We start from the raw sequence: 16297 nt of genomic DNA, 5'->3' as shown, positions 1-16297 counted from the left end.
AAAAAGGCATATTCATTCAAGTACTCTCAATTGGTGGTTAAATGCTCAGATCTGACCAATCTCTTAAAGAAATATGTTCTCCGATTGTGTTTAACACAAAAGGAATTCTACATGGAACTGGATCTGAATGGCTCCTAGTAATGGCAACTGGCATGGACTGGTTCTTCTGGTCAACAGGCCCCAAGTCCATCAACCTCCTAGCCAGGAACTCCACTTTCCTGGCTCATCCAGCTGCCTTGCCTCCCTCCCAGAGCGGCCCTGAATTGTGACACAAACCTTCCTGGAGACCAGAATCCTTTCACCAAGCCAAGATGTCAACACAATTCAAATGAAGGCCAAAGGCGGTAGGAAGGTCCAGGGGAATGCTGTGCTAGTGCACTGGGAAAACCTCGGTTTGGCAGCAACTTCCGCCACCCTTGCTCATATAACCAGGTTTCAATGAAACAGACAAGTTACAGTTTAGGCCTGAGAACACACAGGCTACCTTCCCGTGCTGATCATTTTCCCAAACTCTGTAGCCAAGATCCCAGAGTAGAAGCCCCCGGAGCTTCCTGCATTTCCATCAATCCCAATCCCATTATCACCACTTTTAATCTCACTATCAGATTAAAAACAAATCTCACTTAAAAACAACCCCAACCCCACTTTAAAGCACCTCCTCCATTGGTCTCCACCTTCAGCTCACCAAGGAAGACACACATAGAGGGGTTCTGGGAAGGCACCTGGCCCATCTTGGTGTCCCCTAGTGACGCTTGGTGATACGCAGCAGCTGGTGCACTTTCCTAACCTAGCTACCTAGTCTCACTTCAATCCTTCACCATGGTCAACGACAGCAAATAGCTAACCTTGAGAAGTCACTGCCTCATTTTATCCTCAGCTGAAAGATTAAGTGAAGTCTGGGGAAGGTTGAGTGACAGACTGAAGGTCACAGAGCGGGCAGCTGGGCCAGGATTCAAACTGGGGTCTAACTGTGCTGCACTGGTGGTATCAGTCTGGAGCAGGCCAGCAAAAATCAGACAAGATTGGATGACAAGAAGCTGCTCAAGCCCTCGCCGCCGTCACCCTGCCCAGAGCATTCAGATAACACGTAGGGTCAGGAATTCAGGAAACAAAGTTCAACTCTGGGCAGGAGAGAGAGTAGAAAAGTCAAAGAGCAAACAAGATCTTGAGACACTTCTGCTTCTTAGAGCCCTGAGAACACTCAAGATGACATTTTGTTTTTATACAATTGCTATTTGTTGGGGAAAATGTTAAAAATCTCACCCTTATAAACAAGACACTGTTAGGCTGTGATGAGAGAAATGGAAATTCATGGAACTTTTCTAGAGAATAAATTTGTATCAAGTTTTCAAAACTGCACACCCTTTGATCTAGCAAATTCCCTCTCTACACCTGAAAAAAAAAAAGAAAACTTGAAAATCATGTCCAAAAATAGCATAATTAAATGATGGTACTTCATATGATAAAATATTAGGCAACCACTTACCACAGAGCATTTTGGAAACATTCACCATGTAATTTTTGAAAACTTAGAGTACAATTCAATTTTGTTACTCATATGTAGAAAAAGACTATAATAAAATGGTACAAGAGATGTTTCTTAACATTTAACATCATCTTAATGTTCTGTGTTTTCCAAATTCTTTAAAATGACCATGCATAACTATGTATGGTGCCGGGTAGGTCCTATAGTTAGTTATCTGGGAATCACTTCACAAATTCCATAAATGTCTAACCACTATGCTATACACCTGAAACTAATATAAAATAATACTGAATGTCAACTGTAATTGAAAAATAAAGAGGAAAAGAAAAAAAAATAACCACGTACTACTTTTGTTTAAAGAAAAAACCCTTAAAATCTCATTTGCAAATGATGTGGACCTACCAGTGCTATTCCCTTTCAGGGTTTGGTCAAGAACGGGAGAGATGGCTGCTTTGCCCTAACTTTGACACTGGACTCACTCTTCATGTATTTCTTTACAATGGAACACATCCCATGATTTGCTTTGGGACATGTGGGTGCAGTTTAATCACTTGTAGCCTGTTTAGATTGAAAAAAAAAAACAGATGTTTTTAAAGTCACTTTTTACAATAGTAGTACAAGTTTGGGGTGAATCTTCTAGACCGTCTTCTGTGCCTCATTAGCATTCCAAACTGTTTTCTAACAATGCAAAATTAAAAAAGAAAACACAAACAGGGGTCACATCATGCAGTCTGTACTACATGTCAACATGCTGACATGCTTGCACTTTCATTTCCTCGTTCTTTTAAATAGCCACACCATATGCCATTAAGCTTTTCTTTTAAACCCTCTATGCAAGCACTAGAAAATCAATGCAGTTAAAAAAAAAAATCATTGCCTAATTACCTCAACCTAGCAATTCCACTCCTAGGCACCTACCCAAATACATATGTCTACACAAAACCTTGTGTAAAACCGCTCCCCGCAGCATCATTCAACAATACCCCAAAAGGAGAAGCAACCTAAATACCCGCCAACTGATTGATGAATGGATAAAATGTGGCATACTCACATAATGGAATATCATTCAGTCATAAAAGGAATGAAATACTGATTCATGGTACAGCACAAACCCTGAAAACATACTGAGTGAAAACAGCCAGATACAAAAGGTTGTATGTTGTACGATTCCTGAAATATCCAGAATAGGCAAATTTACAGAGATAGAGAAAATTAGTAGTTGCCAGGGGTTGTGGAGATGGAGAGTGACTGTTAATGGATAGGGGTTTCTTTTTGAGACGAAAATGTTGTAAAATTGGTTGTGATGGTTCCACAACCGAATATACTAAAAACCACTGAATTGTACTCTTTAAATTGGTGAACTGTACCATGTGTAAATTATATCTCAATAAATCTGTTATAAAAAACTAAAAACAAAAAGATGTTTGATAGGATTTTATAAGTGTAATGCTCAAATTATACATAACTTACACATAATAAATGTTTGGAGGATGATTACATTAATAAAGAATATATGTACCAAATAAAAGTTATTGTGTAAGTATCTTGTCTTTCCTCATACATAGTAAGAGCTCAGGAACTAAACTGTTGAGATGGATTGGCCAATCACATACACATAAAGTCAGAATATTAAAGAGTGCTCAATGTTTCAAAAAAAATCATTTTTTTTATTGACAATATGAGATTCACATTGAGAAATGCTACCCATACATGTTTATTATTAAGCATTTCATCTCCCTCTTAAAATACTTTTTTCCCAGGTCAGGGTTGAACCAGAGCCCAAACCCACTTACCACATTTCAAACTGCTAACTAAATGGGAAACGTACAGTAGCCAGTGCACAGAAGCAACTGCAAGCCATGCTGCTTGGACTATCAATAAGTCACTGCAATTTCTAGAGACCTTAATGTTATCTTAAAATCCATTCTTTGTAAGCAACCACCTAAACAATTACGTCCACTGTTAACAATATTTTATTAACTCAAGAGGAATTATTTGCACTTGGTATTACGGACATGCCACTTCTTGTTCAGTTATTTCTCCAGTTTATTCAATCAAAGAATATTTTCGGAGCTCTTCTAGGTGCTGAGAACACAACAGAAAATTAAAATAGGCAAAGCCAATCAAACAAAACCCTGCCCTCATGGAACTTACACTCTCGTAAAAAGAAATTAAAGGAATTTTTATTTTTTTTTACAAGTTCATGTCTCATGAATTAAATGTCAGCATCAACAAGGAATCCCCAGAATCCTTGCCTTGAGAATGTCTTTTCTAAACACCAAAAACCACCGATTTATAAAACATTAGTTCACAATGACAAGCTTTTCCTTCCTTTTTATAGATTTGCCAAGAGCATAAAGACAAACATGATCTACAAGTTTATTCAAAATAAAAAACTGAAAACACTACATACAATTCTGACACACAATAACAATGGGTTGTCAGAAGATTTAACAGTCCAGTCTTCAAATCACTGAGGCACCAAATGGTTTTTGCTTTCAATTAAAAAACTTCAATCTCCTTCTAGAATCTGTACATTGCAAGGCATTCAATAACCTGAATTGTGTAACACAAAAATATTGCATCCCCTACCTTCAAAAGCAAAAGTGCAATTTAGTACAAAGATCACAACTACTGGCTCAAAAAGATAACTTTTGGAAACAAAGTCTAAATTCCTTTAAACAATTCAATAATTTAGTGGAAATTTTACTGAAATTTTTACAAAGTGGCCAACGACTCTCTTGCAACTCTTAGGTAATTTTTCCCCCTCCTCATTACCATCCAAGCTAGGGAAGCTAGCTATATCGGCACCCCAGAACAGCCAACCTATCCTTAAAATGCAGCCACTTTCATGTGCAAGCAAAGTTCCTTATTTTCAGCAATTTGTCGGGGGCTGAATTCTAGCAAGATAAACCCAGATGGGCTTGTCTTCTTCCCGGTAAGACTAACTAGAACTATCTTAACAGACTTACATGTATCTACTCCACAGCCTTAGCCCTTAGATACTATGTTTCCTACCAAGTAAAGGGTATGACGGATAATAAGGGATACATTCTGTTTCAGATCAGGCTTTTCCGCCTCGATTTGATCAACGGAAACCATCTGAGAGGTTTATCTTCCCCACGTTGGAGCTTTTGGGGAGGAGGGGTTGGTTATCTACAATGCCCTGCGGGAGAGATAATCCCCAACCAAACCAAAAGGAATGTTTTATTATTGACAAGGTCCTAAAACGAACTGTGCTATCCCGAACCTTCCTGAATTGAAAACATTCATAAATCCTGTAGAGTAACGCTTTCTTTACAATTTCCAAGGACTACAAATTCCAAGGACTAACAATTTAATGAACTTGACAGCCTCATTCATAAAAATCTCCCAACCACTCTTACAGCAAAGAGCCACTGGCTTAGAGGTACGCTGTGATTTGGTTTTTGTAAACAGGGACAGCAAAAGCCCTCTCCAAGGTAAGCAGACACCAACTGTCGTGAGGCAGTCTCGGTGAAGTCACTTCTTGCATCCAACACACGTGAAAACGAACCCAAAGACCAAGACCATAAACCTCAGTAGGCTGCACATTAAATGAGTAAACAATTAAATAAAAACACTTCAAAAAATAATGCGTGGTCTTGAATAAAAGGGAAGTCGGCCACTCTAGAAAAGACACATGATTCATCACCGGCCTGCACAGGAGTATTTACACTGTCCACTACACCAAAGTGGGATTTCCCATCTTCATCCAAGGCCGGGCCTTGGGGGCGTCTCAGTCGGCTGAAGTTGTGCTATTTCCGTTTTTTTTTGGGGGGTCACTTTATTTCGCTGAATCACTACTCCCCCACAACCACACCCCAAAACACCACCCCGCACATCGCAAATAGGAGGCCGTGGCAAGGACGCCAAGCGAGCACCCACCGAGCAAAACAAAGCACCCAGCGAGGGGCTGCCAAGCTGGGAAAAGGTGGGTAAAGAGAGCCAGGCTCGCTGCCCCCAGGCGCCTGACTCCGGGCAGGCGTGCAGCGGCAGCCTCCTCCTGGGGACAAGCAGCGTTCTCCGCAGAGCTCCGGGGACGCCCGGGAAGGTGAGGAAATGAGGGCGGAGGCGCGCTGCCCCGGCCCGGGCAGGACCCAGGCGCCGGGGTGGAGGGAGAGCGCTCCGGACCCACCCCACGTGAGCTGCCGGGCTGAGGCCGAAACCGCCCCGGGGACAGCGACGCCACCACCACCACGCCAGGCCGGGACTTACCCAGACCGGGCGCGCCGCGGGCCCCGCAGCGGCCGCTTCCTCCTCCTCCTCCTCCTCCTCACTTGACAAAATGGCGGCGGCAGGAAGTGCCGGGCGCCTCGGCCCGCCCTCCGCCCGCCCCCGGCCGCCCGCCCCGCCGCGGAGCCTGCGCCCCCCGCCCGCGCCCCCGCCCCGAGCCCGGGGACGACCGCGCCAACTACCGGGCGGACGAGCGAGAGGCCCGACGCTCCGACGCCAACGCCCCGGCGCGAGCTGGCGGCGCGGGGACGCGGGAGGCCCGCAGGCCCGAGCCCGCGTCGCCCCGGCCTCTCCGCCCCCGTGAGGCGCCGATGGCGTCGGAGCTGGCGCACCGGCCCCATTACGCAATGCAGGTGACGCGGGCCGCGCCGCGGGCCCCCTCCGGCCACCCCGTGCTGCCCGCCGCCCCGAAGGGCACTGGTCCTCACCTGAGACGCTAGGCCGCACGCCGCCCCCGCTGGCCGCCCGCCGCCGCTGCCTCCTCGTCGGGCTGCTGTGTGACGCCGGGGCCCGCCCGCCGCGCCCACCGCTCCGCCGCGCTCACAGGCCCAGTTTACCCGCGGGCACCGCCGGCAGCCGCCACCGCCGCAGCCGCCGCTTCGGCTACTCGGCTGCGGGAGAGCAGAACAAACAGCCCTCCCGCCGCCGCCGCCGCCGCCGCCGCCGCCAGCGCACTGACGTCACCGCGCACGCTGCGCGCGCGGCTCCGTTCCGCCGCCGCCGCCGCCGCCGCCGCCGCCCGGCGTGCGCGCCCCCTAGACCGTGCCCAGCGCGAGCGAGCTCGGGAGAGCCGGCGGCCGCCAGGTAACTGTGCGAGGCGGGCTCGCGGGGCTGGGGGTACCCTGCAGACCGAGAGAGGGGACCCCACAGACTGAGGGAGGGGACCAAGGAGAGATTATTGAAAGCTGCGCCTGAGGGGAAAGATCCGAAGGCAGAGGGAGACGTCCAAAACTTAAGACGGGTCTGATGATTGACCCTCAAAGGGAGAAAGGACGGATTCCCACAGACTGATGGCAGAGGCCGAGGGAGAGACTCCTGTCTGAGGGAGGCCGCACCTGCTGGAAGGAGTGGAGGTGATGTCGGGCCGCAAGGGGGGGGGGGGAGCGGCGATGGGGGCTTGGGGCTGGGGTGCGGGAAAGGTGCGGAGGCTGTCAGCAAGGCCGAGGTGGCATCTTTCTTGGCGAGCCCGGCTCAGAGGTAAAGACTGGAAGCTGCTGGACTCCGGGCCTGGCGCACCTCCCTCCCGTTGTCCCCCGGCTGACCTTCTTGTCCTGAAATCCATAAAACGACGAAATTAGGCTTAGGTCACTTGCAGTTTAAAATGATTCTGCGAAATTTTTCAAAGGGGAAGCATAACCTCCTTTCTCTTTTGCCCTTAATTTACTCTTAGAATTTTAAGTCTCATATTTTAAAACCAGCACACTCAAGTTATTCTAAAAATTCTAAGTAATGAAAAATTTCCTGATAGCCCTTTCTTTCAGGATATATTGACACACTAGGATAGCAGTCAATAGTTTTGTCTCGATTATGGTGTTTGCTCACTTTTCACCAAGGGCAATAATCAATCACTGATGAGTACTGGGCACAGTAAAGACTTAATTTTACCCTTTAACAAAACATGAGATAACAAGTTATTAAGTGCAAGAAATAAAGGTGATAATGGTGATTGGTTCATTAGTAAGCTTCTTCTAATTCTGTATGTATTACAGAATATTGAAACTTGTGAATATCTCTGCCTCCTAATTTTGCACGCTCAGCAATTTGCAGAAAATGATTGGAAATGGAAAAATAGGAAGGTACACAGGGCTAAGTGAATATGGGATAACAACTTCTTCTTTTTTCTATTCTGCCTTTCTTCTGCCTCCCCCCACCCCGACCCCCGACCCCACTCCAGTTCAAGTCGTCGTTGCTCAGTCTAGTTGTGTAAAGCATAGCTCCCTGGCCCATGGGATGACAAATTTGAAGGAAACCAGAATATCCATTTTAAACTGCCCTTTCAGCCACAGTCGTCTTGTTGCATTATCCACTTAATTTATTGTTGTTGCAGACAACAAATGTCTTTGGAAGTAATTTGGAGCTCCCAGTTTTCAAGTTACATAATAAAATCTCTGCTTTGACTCTATAGAGTCACACTTCAATATCTACCTTGATTTACTGGATCCAACTGGAGGGCTTTTTGGCTATTGCTAGAAATCAAATCCAACCTGAAGAGACTATGCATGCTGTAAAGGGAGTTCCAAACGCTGTCTTCAGAAATCTTTTAGGATAACAATGTCTCATTCTGTATGTCTTCTGTAGTGGATAGCTTAACTCCTCACAGGTAACTCAAATTCAAAAAATGTCTATCCAGTTGAACAATAGTCTCGTTATTTAATGGTTCACGTTTTGAATAAGCTATTGTTCACTTTCTCTTGTTATTACTGTGTTTGCAATACTAAAAACCCACAAGAGATTAAAAAAAATATTAAGGAATGAAATATGTAGTAGTACATAAAGTAATTCTGACTGGTAATATTTGTTTTTAGTACAGTAATGCATGAAACCATTTTAATTGAACAATACTGAAAAATAGAGAAGAAAAATGAAGCTTCCCCCCTCCCGCTCCCCTACCAGAGTAACCACTGTTATCATTTTGATGTGTTTATACCTGTGCTATCTGATAACCACTGGCCACATGCAGTTGAGTGCTTGAAATGTAGCTGGCTCAAATTGAGATGTGCTGCAGCTGTAAAATGCACATTGCATGTCAAAGATTTAGTACAAAAAAACATGTAAAATCTCATTAACTTTTTATATTGAGCTTATGTATATAATCATAATTATGATTATGTTGAAATATATATATAGGGTTACATATATAGGGTTAAATAGAATATGTTATTAAACTTAATTTTAACCTGTTTCTTTTTTTTAATGCAGCTCCTAGAAAATACAAAATTACGTACATGGTTTGCAATATATTTCTATTGGATAGCACTGGTGTAGACTTTTGATTCTATGCAACAATACGTATCTACATATAGAAATGGTTGTGTTATAAAACAAAGGGATCATTCCATATCTGTTAATTTGTAACATGTTCTTTTTCGTTTAATACATCCTGGAAGTCATCCCACATGGATACTTGGAGATCTGCCTAATTGGGAGATAACGTGGAGATAACATAGAATATGGTATGGATATATACTAATTCATTTGTTCTCCTATTTATATTTATTTCATTTCCAGTTTTTCCATCATCATAATCAGTATTACAATGGATATCCTTATAGATTTCTCATTCTCTTTTCATACATGCGAGGAATTTTCCAAAAAATTACATAGTGTTTTCTTAAAAGCAAGGGTAAATCTATATAGCATGATCAGCTTTGTAAAAGCTGGAGGTGTTTGATTTGTAATAGCATGAATCCATGCCTACTGTCCAATGAGAATTTGCCCATGAGGTTACATTCTGGAATTTATCGTTTGCTCCTAGAGTTGTTGAGTGCCTCACACAAAATCACACATTTATACACTTTAGAATTCAGATCTCCTGCCTCCATGAAGACTGCCTTCCTTTTTTCTATAGCCCAGGAATTGACAAATTTTTTCTGTAGAGTCAGGCAGTCGATATTTTAGGCTTTGTGGGCCATACAGTCTCTATAACATGGCCAGTCTTGGTAGCTCTGCTGCTGTTGCACAAAGCAGCCATAGCTAACACTATGTAAACAAACGGATGTGGCTGTGTTCCAGTAAAACTATGGATACGAAAATTAAAATTTCATGTAAATTTCAGGAATCACAAAATATTATTCTTTTGATTTTTGTTTTCAACCTTTTAAAACTACAAAAACCATTCTTAGCTGGAAGGCTATACCAAACAGACCATAGTCCAGATTTGTCTCCTAGGCAGTAGTTTGCTGATCTCTGCTTAGACTCTCAAGTCTAAAGAAATGGAAATTTCTTTACTATTATGCAGAAGCTATTCTGCTTGCAATTTTTAATAGTTTTTTTTAGCAGTTTTAGATTTATATTAAAATTTAGTGGCAGGTAATCCCATATATCCCCTCACTTCCCTTCTCCCTCATCCCCCATTAGTAACATCTTGTGGTTACAGTTAATCAGCCAATATTGATACATTATTATTAACTAAACTCCATAGTTTACATTAGGGTTCGCTCTGTGTTGTATGCTCTATGGGCTTTGACAAATGTATAATGACATGTATCCACCGTTATGCTTGCCAATTTTTAACACAGACTAGATAGGAACAAACAGAAGCTTCAGAGTAAAGCATTACAATTCTGTCAGCTACAAACAGGTACAAGATGGCCCTAAGTCTCTGCTCCTCCAATAATTTGTATTTTGCTATGCTTTGCTTAGTTTTGAAGTGTTTTACAAACATCATTCACTGTCACACTCAAAATAATGAGATTGCTGGAAAACCTAGTGGAATGTAGAACGAAGAGCCGTACAATTGCCATAATAAAAGAAAGTGATTTTAAAAGTTTCAGAGTGGAAAGAAAATGCAAATGGGATAAAGTGCTTAGGAGGAAGGAGTGTGGAGGTCAAAGAAGGAATGATAGTGGGAACTCTCTTTTGATTCAGTCATTTTAGAAAATGCTCATCGTTTGGGTCATTTTAGAAAACAGTCTGGCCTCTTCTGGTGAAGTGGAACTCTGAATACTGTATGGCCCACTAATTCCAATCTCACAGAAACTTGCTGACACACTTAAGGCTCAGAGTAGCACTGTTCCTAAGAGCCCCCGCTGAAAACCCAAATGTCCATACACAGTAGAACGAGTGTAATGAAAATGAACAAACCACAGCCACATACAACATAGATAAGTCTTACAAACATAATAAGAAACCAAAGGAGCAAATCATATGTGCATATGTGATCATCCCTATTCGATGTAGATTTCTAAAACAGACAAAAATAGACTGAAGTTTTAGGGAAGTAAAACTATAAAGAAAAACAAGCAAGTAAATACCACTGTTTACCTGAGAGGGTGATCAGGCAGGGATGAGGGTGAGTGTGGCCAGTTTCTGAGGTAGAGCAGTAGTCTATTTTTTCAAAATTTGTTTTTTTAAGTGTACAGTATTGTTAACTATAAGCACAGTGTTGTATAGCAGGTCTTTAGAACTTTTTCATCTTACATGACTGAAAACCGTTCCACTTCTTGACTATGCATTAGCTTTGTAATTATTCACTCTGCTATACATACCTATGCTTTATGAATATTTTTCTTATATTTCAATTTTTTAAGGAGAAAAAAGAATGAATCTTATAAGGAAAATTGTGCCTAAGAGAGAAGTGAATAGAAAAGGCTAATGATAAACTTGAAATAGGCAAACTTCTGAATGTTTGGTTAGGAAATGAGCAGCATTGCAAGATAACTTCTAGTTTAAGACTCACACAGAAGGCTGGTGATTTGAAAGCTTAGAGGTTAAGCATGGTGAAAAGTGTTGCTGATAAAACTTCATCACGAGCCATTGGTGATCCCAGAGGTTCAAGACCTCATTGAATCATCACAGCATCAGACTGAGTGGCAATGGGCCAAGTGAGGCTGCTCTCGCTGCTAAAAAACTTCCCTGTGGCATTTGCTGAGCAGGGAAGGCTTTCTTGCCTTGATAGATAGGGAAGGATGCCTGATAGAACTTATTTCAGCCAGGACCCCATGATTAGGCCCATTTTAAAGCTTGGTGTTAAGGACCTACTAACAGGATTGAAAGCGTAAATCTCTTTTGTCCCTTTCATCTTCCAGACAAATGGGCTCATGAAGCAGGCTCTTGGAATCAGGTATAAGAAGAGCATCTATATCTCGATTTATACTGGTATTGTGTGGTAGGCAGCTTTCAAAGATGGCCCCCAATGATCCCTACCGCCTGGTATTCACACCGTTCTGTAATCTCCCCCTTGAGTGTGGACTGGACCTAGTGACTTGTTGCTAATGAAAGAAATAATGGGAAGTCACTTTTCCGATTAGGTTACATTTACAAGAGACTGTGACTTGAATCTGGCTGGACTCTGTCTTCTCAGCTTGCACATTTTGATAAAGCAAGCTGCCATGTAGGAGAGACCCATATGACAAGGAACTGAGGGTGGCTTCTGGTGAACAGCTGGCACGGAGCTAAAGCCTTCAGTCCAACAGCTACAATGAACTAAGTTCTGCCAACAACCACCTGAGCAACACTGAAAGTAGGTCCTTCCACAGCCATGCCTTCAGATGAGACCACAGCCTTGGCCAACACTTTGATTACAGCCTTATAATTCCAACTAAGGACCCGACTAAACCACACCTGAAATTACGAAATAATAAATGTTTTTATTTTAAGACACTAACTTTTGGAGTAATTTGTTAAGCAGCAATAGGTAACTGATACATCCTGGGACCAAATATCCCCTTTCTATAAGGAAGACATATTTCAGCCTTATTGGGGTTGATGAATAGTGGTTAAGTTCTTCCTTTTCCCAGACTATTCCCTTAGCTTCCTCTGGTTTAGCCATTGCTGAGTTAGACAAAATGTATTTCAAACATGGGAAAACTGTTGTGGTCTTAGTTCATTTGAGACAATTAGTATTGTTATCCTCACTGTCCTCCAATGGGAAGGAATTAGGGACTTACATCTCTCTAAGAAGGCTACATTTTTCCTTATGGGAACCACTGTAGTAAGGTAACATTTTGTTACCTTTAAGTCAGTCATTGGTCCCTGGGGGTTATCTCTAAAGAATAATTCTAAGAGAATTTTATGGCAGCAAATAAGGGGAACTTGTGATGTATTTGTGAGCTCTCTATCTTCACTCCTATTTAGAGAACTGTTACCAAAGCATCAGAGAAACTAAAATCCCCAGGCATTTCCCATGGGGCAGGTTGAGGATTTGTCCTGAGTGGGTATCTTTGGGCAGGTTACTGAGCAAAGACATGATACATGCACCCACAATGCCTGGGCCTTGCAGGCACTAAATACCCAATGTGTTGACCTGTGTCTCCTAAATTTAGTTCCCCAAAGGAGATTTCATACAGGTACTTTATGTTCTTCAGTCAAAGAATCCAGCTTAAATGGATTGGCTGGAATTTTCTGGAGTATTTGCAGGAGCCTAGAAAATGGTCTTCCACAATAAATTTAAATTGAATTCACAATTACGAGAAAGATTACTGAGAATATAAATAACTTTAAAAAGAAATGATATAAGAATGCCAACATTGTACTAGAAGTTCTAGCCAGAGCAATCAGATATAAAAGGCATCCATATAGGAAAGGAAGAAGTAAAACAATCTCTATTCACAGATGACATGATCTGATATACGGGAAATCCTAAAGAATCGACCAAAAAACTATCGGAGCTATTAAATTCAGCAATGTTGCAAGATATAAGATCACAGAAAAATCATATGTATTTCTATACACTAGCAACGAAGAATCCAAAAATAAAATTAAGAAAACAATTCCATTTACAGTATCATCAAAGGAATAAAATACTTAGGAATAACTTTAATAGAAATACAGAAATTTCAGCAGAAATGCTGAAAACTACAAAACATTGCTTTAAAGAAGTTAAAGACCTAAATAAGAGTTAAAGACAACTATGTTCATGAATTGGAATATTCTATCTTAATACTGTAAAGATGGCAGTGCCCCCCAAATTGATCTATAGATTCAACATAATTCCAAATACCAGCTGGCTTTTTTGTAAAAATTGGTAAACTGACCCTGAAAATACAGAAACTCAAGGGACCCAGAATAACCAAAACAATCTGGAGAAAGAGGAACAAAGTTGGAGGATTCACACTTCCTGATTCCAAATCTTTCTACAAAGCTACGATGTGGTACTGGCATTAGGATGGCCATACAGAACAATAGAGTCGAATTGAGAGCCCAGAAATAAACACATGTGGCTATGGTCAACTGACTTTTGACAAGGCTGCCACAGCTATTCAATGAGGAAAGAATAGTCTAACAAATAGTGCTGGGACAACGGGATTTTCACACAGAATAGAATGAAGTTGGAACCTTATCTCACACCATCTACAAAAATTCACTCAAAATGGACCATTAACCTAAATATCAGAGTTAAACCCGTAAGACTCTTAGAAGAAAACATAGGAGTAAATCTTCATTACCTTGGATTTGTAAATAATTTCTTACATCAAAAGTACAAGCAGCAAAAAACAATAAATTGGACTTGATCAAAAACAACTTCACATCAAAGGGCACTATCAAGAGAGTGAAGACACGGGCAGCCGGATGGCTCAGTTGGTTAGAGTGCGAGCTCTCGAGAACAAGGTTGCCGGGTTCAATTCCCCCATGGGATGGTGGGCTGTGCCCCCTGCAACTAAGATTGAAAACGGCGACTGGACTTGGAGCTGGTGGGCCCTGGAGAAACACACTGTTCCCCAATATTCCCCAATAAAAAAAACCAAAAACTGAATTTCAGATAAACAACCATTTTGGAAAAAAAAAAAAAAAAAGAATGAAGACAGCCCACAGAATGAAAAATTTTTTTGCAAATCACATCTGGTGTCTAGTATCTAGAGTATAAAAAAAACACACCTACAATTTAACAAAAAGACGACCCAATTTAAAAACAAGCAAAGAACTTGAACAGACATCTCTCCAAAGATAAATAATCAGCAAGCACATTAAGGATGGCCAACACTATTAGTCATTAGGGGAATGCAAATTAAAACCACAGTAAGATACCACTTCACACCCACTAGGATGGCCAGAATCGAAAACATGGAAAATGTTAGTAAGGATGTGGAGGAATTGGAACCCTTGTACGTTACTGATGGGAACTTAAAATGGTGCCGCTGTTGTGAAAGTCGGTGGTGCCTCAAAAATGTAAACAGGATTACCATCTGACCCAATAATTCCGCTTGTAGGTGTGTACCCAAAAGGACTTTGAAAACAGGTACTCAGATGTTGTTCAATGTTCTTAGAAGCACTACTCACAGTAGTCAAAAGGTGGAGACAACTCCAATGTCCATTATTGGATGACTGGATAAACAGATGTAGTATGTACATGCAATATTCCTCAGCCATAAGAAGGAATGAAGTACTGATAACAGGCTGTAACATGGAGGAACTCAAAAACTTATGCGGAGTGAAAGAAGCTAGACTGAAAAGGTCATGTATAGTTCCCTTTATATGAAATATCCAAAGTAGACCCAGGGACAGAAAGATTAGTGGCTGTCGGGGTGGGGGAGGGGCAGTGGGACGTGACAACGAACTGGTAAGGGTTTCTTTTTAGGGGGAGGAAAATGTCATGGGCCAGTTATAGGTCATGGGGCTGCACAATATTGTGTGTACACCAAATGCCAATGTATTGTCCACTTTAAAATGGTTAATAGCTCATTTTATACGAGTTTTTTAAAAAAATGTTACACTGAGCAAACCCTTTTCAATAGTGCCAAGTGTTTCTCACTGAATTCTGATAGCCAACCCCGTGAGAATGGATCAGTTGCCCCCTACTCCACTATATCGCCCCCCAAGCTGATTTCTAAGTTATATAAAGTGTACACTCACCAGGTAGTGTTTTGAGAGGAAGCACATAGACTGAGTCTGATGGCAGAAAACCAACTGAGCTGACAGGCTTCAATGCCCTTGTGTAAGATGAAGTGGCCCAGTATTTTCTCCATTAGCAAAGAGCCGTCAGTGTTCAATCAGTGCATAGCCACACCCACGGCTTTTTTCCATGCCCATCTTTTGGTCGAGCCCTCCAAGGAAGCTACTGTAAAAAAATAAAATGCTAAAACGCTGTTCTACTCCTCCATTACTTCTGAAGTTCTACTTGGACTCTCCTGTGCCTGTCTAATCACCATTGGCCACTTCTGGTGAGCAAGGACCACTTTCAGCCAGGTTATCAGGCAGTGCAAGTGATTTATGGTCCAAAACTTAATGTTGAATTTATTAATGCTAATGATATGCATCTTTGAATAAACTCTTTGCTCATTACATTGCATGTTTCCCTTTTAACGACTGTATTAATTTCATTAAAACTCAGTGAAATCACACAGGTCCACAGTATGATTACACGAAGTTGTAATTAGGCTGCAATTCCTAAAACTTGTTTTGCTTGGGAATACAGGGATTGCCATGTTCACTGAACCTGTTTTTAAATAGTACCGGTGCTCTATGGAAAGTTCATGGCCACTGGTATCTCAGACCTGTGTATTAATTTGGGTATCCCCACATCTTTGATGTGTGACCCTAAAAGTTCCTTAACCTCCCCGTTTTTCCTCTATAAGTGGTTAATAACTGGTATTAATTCCCAATGAGGAAGCTTGCTATTTATTCCTGTCATCTCAGGAAATATGAGGGCATCCCTTTGTGCACCCCTAGTTAGTCCCATCCTGGGTTATGACGGCATGGTTCACGCTACCTTTAGGAATAAAATGATTTGTGTCATTTCACACTGGGTGGGGGGTGGAAGAACCTCACTAAAATTTAGAATTGATAGGCCTCAGATTACTTTTACAAGACAAACAAAATAAAGCAACTTCATAGTTTTGTTATCCTTTTTCGGACTATTGATGTTCAATGCCATCAACATTTTTGCCTTAAGAGAACAAG

The 16297-nt window shown here is 41.9% G+C and overlaps 1 protein-coding gene and 1 long non-coding RNA gene across 15 annotated transcripts in view; one reads left to right on the top strand and one right to left on the bottom strand.

The window, feature by feature from the left end:
* The window catches only part of BRD4 (bromodomain containing 4), a 76912-nt gene extending 70496 nt beyond the window's left edge, over positions 1-6416 (bottom strand). For 2 of the 7 annotated variants that reach the window (XM_074338023.1, XM_074338025.1), the window contains exon 1: positions 6169-6416. The gene's annotated coding sequence lies outside the window, so the exon portion shown is untranslated. Of the gene's footprint in view, positions 1-5722; positions 5840-5922; positions 6072-6168 lie in introns of those variants that run through there. The other 5 variants (XM_074338019.1, XM_074338026.1, XM_074338017.1 and 2 more) reach the window with 4 other exon arrangements.
* LOC109450023 (uncharacterized) lies at positions 6407-12065 on the top strand. Of its 8 annotated transcripts, none has more exons than XR_012498071.1 (4): positions 6407-6544; positions 6724-6813; positions 7866-8913; positions 11488-12065. It is a non-coding gene; the product is annotated as an uncharacterized LOC109450023 (long non-coding RNA). The 8 variants fall into 8 exon arrangements; XR_012498069.1 differs by having other exon boundaries at positions 7450-8913; XR_012498072.1 differs by lacking the exon at positions 6724-6813.
* Positions 12066-16297: the final 4232 nt, after the last annotated feature.

The sequence above is a fragment of the Rhinolophus sinicus genome, linkage group LG07 (genome assembly GCF_036562045.2).
Source record: "Rhinolophus sinicus isolate RSC01 linkage group LG07, ASM3656204v1, whole genome shotgun sequence".
Taxonomy (NCBI): Eukaryota; Metazoa; Chordata; class Mammalia; order Chiroptera; family Rhinolophidae; genus Rhinolophus; species Rhinolophus sinicus.
The sequence above is the reverse complement of the archived record's forward strand: the minus strand, read 5'-3'. Positions and strand labels throughout refer to the sequence as shown.